The sequence below is a fragment of the Cajanus cajan genome, chromosome 10, assembly GCF_000230855.2.
Source record: "Cajanus cajan strain Asha chromosome 10, NIPB_CcT2T_4, whole genome shotgun sequence".
Taxonomy (NCBI): domain Eukaryota; kingdom Viridiplantae; phylum Streptophyta; class Magnoliopsida; order Fabales; family Fabaceae; genus Cajanus; species Cajanus cajan.
The window spans coordinates 19,914,092-19,923,251 of NC_138526.1; positions in this window are offsets into that span (position 1 = coordinate 19,914,092).

A 9,160-nucleotide genomic window follows, 5' to 3' on the forward strand; every position below is an offset into this window, starting at 1 on the left:
CGACCAAATTGGTCGAAATGGGCCTCACTAGCCACATGCATTTGCTCTATGCGACATTGGAGATTCTCGACATCTTCCTAATGTTGAGGTTGTTGCTTTGATGATTCCCCTTCCTCGACATCAAATTCGAAGGCAAACATATCTGCGATGAGTTCCCTCCAAAGGACATAGTTGTCCCCATCTCATTGGATCATCATGTTAAACAGAGATGCAACGCCAATGAGCTTTAAATCCAGGCCTTTATCATCACTTTCCTCAGTGACTCCATGATGTGTGGCCAACTAGGTGAGTAGAGATCCAACCAGGATATAGCCTGACCGCCCATAGGTGCCTTCACTATTGCCATAGTCGTCTACATGCCTTAAGAAGAAAGCACTGAGGTTGCATTTCCAACCATGCCTCATGTAGTAGAGGGGAAAGAGATTAGCATGATTCATCGACCCATCACTATCCTAACGCCTGTGGATGAACCCCACCATAGGCTTATGGATGATGCGGAGTATTGGGTCTTAAAGTTTGGTAGCCTTCACTGTCTTCAACATGACCGGAATTCTTGTGAGCTCTATCCACATGGCATTAACCAATTCATCAGTTGGCTTGGCTGTTAAGGCTTGTTGAAACTCCGGTGTAGGAATACACTCATTCGAGACGAAGCCGACATGAACGTTGAAGTCATCCAGCTTCAAGGAATGGTAGCTCTCATTCATCCAGTAAGAAACCATCGAAATCTTGACTCCATGTGGCATCTCGGTAATTATTAAGTCTCAATTATACTTCTTTTTGGACAAGACTTACTGAACAATTCCACTCATCCTTTGCACCATTGCAAGATAATTGTTCTCTTTTTGATTCATTTTGTGTGCAGATATAGCTAACCCAGAATTTAGCTAACAATACCCTAATACACCTCATTTTTTGTGTAGGTATTGAGCTAGAGAATTGAGGATTGAAGACCCATAGGATTGGAAATCTAAGGAGCTAAGGAGCAGAGAAGAGTGACTACGCCGGGCGCAAGATGACCCACACCGGGCTTGAGCAAAAAAGAGTATCTCACCTCTGCAAGTCATATCTGCGCCAGGCGCAAGACTACCCGCGCCGGGTGTGCTCGAGATAGAGAGTAACTCAAACTCTCTGGAAGACATTACGTCGGGCGTAAAAGGAAATTGTACCGGGCATGTCCTGAGGCAGAGAGTGCTTAACTTCCATGGAAGGCCCTGCGTCGGGCGCAAAGACTTATTTGTCGGGCGCGTAATCCTAATCTGACTCCCCAAGCTCGTATTTGAAGAAATTTTTGAGGCTTTGCTCCTCATTCGCACATTGGACGCGTTTTAGGAGCTGAGGAAGGGATTCCCGGAGCTTGGGACCGTTCGTGTGTGGGTCTTTCCTTCGGTTCTTCATTCTCTCTTCCATCTCTATTTTTGCTTTACCCTCATTGTTTTGAGTGGTTCTACCCATTGTTTTGTGGGGTTAGATGTAACCAACGAATTCTATTGTAATCCTTACGTTTTCAATGATATATATATATATATATATATATATATATATATATATATATATATATATATATGTTGTTCACTCATTGTTGTGTATGTTTCTATTCTTAATGCTTGCTTTGGATTGATCCTCCTTTGCATGATATAGGTTCCATTGGGTGTTGGAAAATAACCATTGAAACTAGCTCTAAAACAAATGCCTAGTGGGAAATGTATCTAGGAATGGAGCTTGGCCCATTAGTAGTCTTAAACCCTAGCCCGTAATGCGGGTGTAGGTATTGGATACTCAAGGAATTGATATTCAATATCCGCACCTAGGCTCTTGCTCTAAGGGATTAGGTTTGAGTAAACTTATGGGTTAACTAAACAATGTATGTAACAAGAGATTAAGGATTCATTAGTGTGACGTTTGGTGATATCTGACCCCACAATTTCACAAAAATCATAATATCATTTCTACCCTTTTCCACTCAACCAAATATTTTTATAGTTTAACATTCTAGTAGTCATACTCTTCAATTCACATTTACATGACAAACTACAAAATTGGAATTATTCTTTAGTCACGAATAGTCAATAAATGCTTATTTTACCTACTAATCCCTGTGGATACGATAATTTTACTACTTGTACGGCCAGTATACTTGCCGTGTTTGAGACCATTGATAGAACAAAAGTGATTTAAAGTGATAATAAAAGTAGTTTTAACGGAAATCTCAACAGTAATGTGTTGTGTCATTAAGGCCAAGAACTCCCTCTCCAATATTTTCAGCAAGAATTCCCAACCAATGTTGGCTAGGTAGTCCTTGACCTTCCCAAAAGGCCAAGCTCCTCTAGGAATTCAAGTTCCAATGCCCTTGTCGGGCAGAACTCAAACTTTTCAGGGAATTCAAACTTGAGCTTGATGGCATTACTCATTTCCAGGGGCACTGTTGGAGATGGAACCTTTGGGCGCTTGTTAGGCCTACGAATCATGATGACTGGTATGCAAAGAAAAAAGCTAGAAAAAGCTAGAAAAATGCAAAGAAGGAAGCAAGAGAAAGCGTAGATTGGAGTGATTTGAAAATGGGGTGAACCCATTATATAGGCCTGGAAAGGGACCAGAACCTTGAGAACAACCGTTCCATGGTGTAGAATGGCTGTTCTGGGTAATATTCCCCAAAATATTCTTTGGGTTTTTTTTCCTTTGGTAAACAATACCCTTTTGTGCACACTCGTACCATATATATGTTATGCATGGATGCTTCTATGCTAAGCTTAAAATACAAATGCAGATTAATTTTATTTTTGAGAAATTAATCTATACACATTAATCATTGGTATAGATCATTAGGTTTGACCATGTCGGATCCATTTGTACTGGGGTATTCTCCTGAATCTGAGATTATACATTTTGGCCTTGCTTTGCCTGTACGAGATATGATCCTTATCTCAACTTTCTTGAATCAAATGCTCCTAGACTCTGTTTTGGGATACCTCCAATCCCGATCTGTGAGTATTTACTGTGCATACTTTGTGTATTTCTCTAACATTTTCTTAATGCATGCCATATAAGTCAAGAGAGAAAATAAAGAAAAGGATACATTGATTTCACAAAAATCTTTTCAGAAAGGTTTTTTTTTCTTTCAAAAATAGTCTTTAGAAGAATGCCTTGGCCAAGGCTAGCTGGTGTTTTAGGCCAATGAGGGAGCACACTCAAAGTAGAAAAATCATTTTCCGCATTAGCTTATTTTATATCCTTTGATAGTGAAGCAATGACTTGGGATTACTTTTAAGATGATGATCTTCCTGAGCCGCCTTTTGGTTTTTGGCTTGGGATGCTACTTTTATGTCCTAACTTTTGCCTAGGTTACCCCCCTTTGTGGGTTCCCTAGCGGACTTTTCTTTTGACCCTAACTTTCTCTTAGGTTACCCTCTTTGTGGGTTTCTTAGCGGGTCATGCCCTAACTTTTGCATAATGCCCATGGTGGGTTTCCTTCCAGGCTTTTGCCTTTATTTTATGCTTTAAGACTTTCGTCTTGTTTGGCTTTTTCTGTAGCATTTGTGAAACTATCACTTTTATTGTTTTAGCTTTTAGAGGGAGATGTCCCTTGCCAATTTTATTTGTTTTGAATTGGATTTTTACCTGTAATTCATACAAAGACTATTGATTAACTGTGCATTGTATTTGATGTTTATGGAATTTTAAGTGAACTCTTCTAATGACGTTCATACTTCAAACGTACTCGTTCATTCTAGGTTGATTAGTGGGGCCTAGAATAGATGTGAGAGAGAAGAGAAACAAAATAGACAGACATATGGCATTTAAAGCAACATTTTTGATCTACACATCCCCATTTAATGTATCTTAAGGGCCCAGGCATGCCTCGAGTTCATGATTCACGCATCGAGGGAAGGAGGGAGAATGTCCCTTAGAAAGGTTTGGTCCACTTGACGACCAAAGCTGATTTTTCGGATGTTTGAAAACTAGCACTTCTGAAGATACGATGCAAAGGGAGATTTCTCAACTCCTTCTCCCTTGAAGAAGTAGCTGGTTCATATCCTAAGCCCTGTCTTCTTTGATTATCTCAGAAGTCGGGTAGCTATGTTACTCCTTGAGCATTTTTACCAAGCCCTTGTCCTAGCTGGTAACCCTTCTTGATTAGCATCTGTGCTACCAAGCTCCCATTACTAAAGAATTTCTCGATATGAGCTATCTTTAATGCTTGAAATGCAACTTCTAGGGCTTCTTCCGTCGCATCCACATATGCAATAGCTAGTGGCTTGATGATAAACATGCCTTCTTCGACTTGAACCACTATCATTTTGTCATCCACCACAAACTTGACTTTCTAGTGGAGCATGGAAGGTACAGCTTTAGCTTGGTGAATCCATGCCCTTCCTAAGAGGGAACTATAAGTAGGGGTGATGTCCATCACTTGGAACTCAATGTTGAAGATAGTGGGCCCTATCTGAATTGGCTAGGCAATTTCTCCCACTACCTCTATTCTTAATTCATCAAAAGATCAAACTATTATGGAGATATGTAAAGGCTTGTTGTGGTTGGCTCCACCAACTGGAATCTCTTTGTCGGTAAAGGTTAAGTGATCGTTTGCCGTGATTTGGCTTACAATCCCTACAAATTTGTCTTGGGAGATGTTGTGTGCGACGTAAGCTTCGTTCAAGACCTTTAACAAAGCTTGTCGGTGTGGTTCGGAGCTCACAATCAGCAAAAACAATGTGATCTTTGAAAGTGTGCGATTTAGCTGATCAATGATAGAGTACTCACTTTACCTTATGTACTTAAGGAGCTCATCCTCCTCCTCAAGTTCCTTTGCTTTCTTCTCTTCCTCCTTCTTTTCCTTTTCCTCAAAAGTTTTAGCTTTCAAATCTTTAGAAGTGTAGATTCGACCACTTCTAGTCATACCTCTAACCTTAGTAATGTTTGATGATTCTTCCACAAATTGGACTTTGATGTTGTAGACCCATGGCATGACCTTATTGTTGGCATACGGGAAAGGACTCGGTATTTTGATCGTTAACTATTTCAGCACTCCCTACCTTTTACCCATGTTGATTTTTATTGGTTTAATTTTAGGCGTATCCCAATCTTGTGTGTCGGGTTTACAGTTATTTACTAGTGGCTTTCATTCCATTATCTAATTAATTAACATCATAGATTAGATTCCTCTTTTTATTTTTAGTTATTTAATTACCAGGAAGGCATATGCTCTAAATGCATGTAATGCAGGATGCAAGGATAGTTGAAAAGTGACAAATATCATTTCATTGATTTGCTTGTCAATGAATGTCTCATACAATGCTTTTTAGTAGATTTTGACAATATCGTAGAAGTTTGAAAAAGAAAATAGGTGGTTGACACACACGTAAATCATCTTCAACTTCTACAACATGTCGCCTTAGTGCCTCGGCCTATGTATGGATAGCTTGACTCATCTCGTCACAAGATGAATGGGCTTCGTTCACCTTTTGCTGGTGAAACTGGGTCATAATGCGCAACTCTTAAACCTCGTCTAGAGCTTGATCCCTTTGATCTGTGAGTTTTTGTAACTGCTCATATCCCCTCTTCTCCTTTTGCTATAGATCGAAGAGGGTGTTGGTTCCTTGCTGTGAAACTTCCCACCATCTTTGAGCCTTAGATCAGGTCTCTGATAGGTTCTCTTGCATTAGCTTCACCAGTTGTGCCTGCACTTCGATCTCAGCTTTGATTTGTGCTAGCTTTGCTATCGACTCCTAAAGCTGCCCACCCGGTTCAGATCTTTGTATCTTCTTTGTGTGGGTGATTTCTTCGTTTTTATTAGCACACTCATCTTTAAGTCAGTCAATTTCCACATCCTTTTTATTGCATTCCCTTTTTAGACCATCTATAATGATGTGAGATTCTTCATCCTTTTCTTCCAAGGCTTTCACTTGAGCCTCTAAAATCTACAACCTCTTGGTCAAGGTGTCAACATGTACTTGCTAATTGCTCTCTATCGTAAGAGTTAATCCAACTATACTAGATACCCCTTGCTCGTTTCTCCACCAGTCATAGTCATTGGAAGAAACAATCCTTAGCTTTCCAAGCTCGTCATCTCCAAGATAGACTGGTTTATCCCAAACCCTCTTAATGATGCTCGTCATATTGTGCTGCTCAGGGGAGTAAAGAAAACATAGCCCTTCGAGCTCCTCGGATGTAGGCAAAGTCTGAGTCCTCATAAGTTGCATCAGTGCTAGCTTTGAGGAATAGGTTATGCATCCTCTCAGACCCATCAAGGGAACGCTTGGGAAATCTCCACACCGGATTAAAACTCTTCCGGAATGAAACCACGGGCAAGTCCATACAATAGTCAGGCATCTTTCTAACTCGCTCTTCCACTTCATTGCATGCTTCCTCGGGCTAGGAATCTCGGAGAAGCTTCTCAATGGATCGGAAAGCACTCCCCTATGGTCATTGGCGTAGAAATGAATATATGCCCATACAAACAACAAAGGGCAACAACATCTCGTAATCTTCCCCAATTTTCGGTTGCAGATGTCAACTAAAAGCAAGGTGTTAACAAGAATAGTAAGCATAGAACTCTTTGAATGTACATCCCAGGAGAAGAAGGAATCCATAGCAACATGATTGATTATCCCTACATGGAAGGGAAATAAAATTGTACCAAACATGATTAATGCCAGAGTCTTATTAAAGCTTGACTAGTCTTCACTATCAGCCAAATTAACAAGATGATCCTTCAATATAGTACGCTTCCAACCTCTAATTGTCCCATTGCCATCCAAGACAGATAAGTGGGGAGGCAATTTAATAAGGTTGGCCACTCTCGCAACAGAAATACGATCCTCCTTGGTCGTAAATATAATGCTCCTCATGTATTTTTTTTCAAAAGTATTTTCCAAAAGTATACTTTAAGAACCACAAAACACAATTCTAAAAATTACTTTAAGATAATAATAAAAAAAAATACTTTTTTCTAATTAATCATTCATCATATAATTAATAGCTCATACCTTTTTAAATGATGTTTTCAAAATATTTCACAACCTTGTATCCAATGTAAACAATATTAAAGATAGAGAAAAAAAATATAGGATTTAAAACAAGAAGTTAAAATTGTAAAATAAATTGGATTTAAAGAATAAAAACGATGAATGGTGGGTGCCTTAATTTCTATATATAAAAATTAAAGAAAGAAAAAGTAAAAAAAACAAAAACAAAAAAAAACATCAACAAAAAATGGTCAGAAATAAATAGAGTAACATGAAAATGGGTGTAGGAAGGGAGAGGTATTTTTTTTATCCATCAAAATTACTAAAACAATAATAAGGTTCAAACACAAACCTTGTACATACTATATCAACCCCCACCTCAAGATCGATCCTAGTTTTTTTTTTTTGGTTCATTCTTGGAGTATCCACCGCTGATAGCAGTGACTAATCTCCTCGCTACGAGGGAGGCACCTCAAAGGGTGGGAATGTGGGATAGCTGGCCCCAAGATTTAACGCGGCTACATACACAAGGCAGGATTCGAACCCCTAACCTTGCTTAAGTGTGAATCAACCCCTACCGTTGAACCACACGCTTGGGGTTAGATCGATCCTAGTGTTTAAGAAAGGTGAATGAAGAAGATAATTTGTGAAAATAAAATTTACTAGTATTTTAGTTTGTATATTTCACATGTTAAATTTTATAATAAGTTATGTGTGTGTCTATATTTTAATATATAAATTATACTAAAATTTTATAAATAAATATTTTTAAATATAAAATTATATTTTAATTTAAGATAAATAATTTATATTGTGACATAAAATTATTTTTAATTATTGATCATTTATTTTAGAAATATTAAGATTTAGTTCATAAATAAATATGATAAATAAAGAAATTAAATTAAATAAAAATAAAATAATCTTTAACAACTATGATTTTGATAACCAAACTGAAAGGACCACTACTTCGATTGGGAATCAATCCCTAACCAGTTTATTTAAAAAACTATTTTGTAACAAATTGATGGAAGATCAACAAAATTGGTTTGTGTTCCGGCCACGGGGTGCACTAGGGTTTCTTCCTAGGTCAAGCCTCAAAGCCAGAGCATTCAAAGGTGTAATCTGCCCCCTCAACTAGCGTTTTGGGTTTTATAGTTTCTTATTCACGGGCCTTATGGGCCCCGAGAATATAAGGATCTCTTTAGCCGTTACAATCTGGAAAATATTCGGTGAGTGAAGGTGGGACCTCGCCGTTGCCGAATGTCCAATCGGATAATGATCGAGTATGCCTTTATGGGTGAGTGAGACCAGTATTTGGTTGACGTGGCCCAAATCGGCTATATTCCGATTGACTCTAAGAGGGCGAGTCGGCCAAGGTTATTGTCGGTGATCGCATGAGGGGGGATCAGGTCGTGAATCAGCCTGGACATTGCACGAGTTTATAGTCGGCCTCACACGCATAGTAGCCCTCATAGTCCGAGATACCAATCGGCTTGCGGCCGAGTTGGTGATACCAATCGGCCTGCGGCCGAGACGGTCCACTTGCCTTCCAGCCTTGAGCCTATAAGGCGAAAAGGCTCAAGGTGTATTCCTCATAGTCCGTAATACCAATTGGCCTGCGGCCGCGTCGGTGATACCAATCGGCCTACGGTTGAGACGCCAATCGGCCTACGGCCGAGTCGGTGATATCAATCGGCCTACGGCCAAGACAGTCCACTTGCCTTCCAGCCTTGAGCCTGTAAGGCGAAAAGGCTTAAGCAAGTACTCTTTAGGTTTATGTCGAAGATAAACCAAGATATTATATGAGTCATCATGGCCGATATGTCCCTCGTGGAGGCTCCTAGGATTTCGTCCTAGACCGTACACTAGCCCACCAGCCTTGAGCGTGTAAGGCGAGAAAGCTTATCCTCAGCCGATACATACAGTCGGGTTCTTGTTGAGTCGTTATCTCAATTCGTGGCTCCTCGGGCTCTGCTAAGGGACGTCTTTTCAACTTACCCACGAAAAGACACACATTTATTGCACAGCATGCGTTTGCAGGGTATTAAATGATGGTGCTGCCACGTGGCCGCGTCCGTTGATAAAGCTGGAAACGGTGGGGTCTCCTAGGGTCAGGAGTTGCGTCCCACTCGCGTAGTGACCCTTGGGTTTTAACCCTTCATGCGCAGCCCTTTACGCCTATAAATATAGGT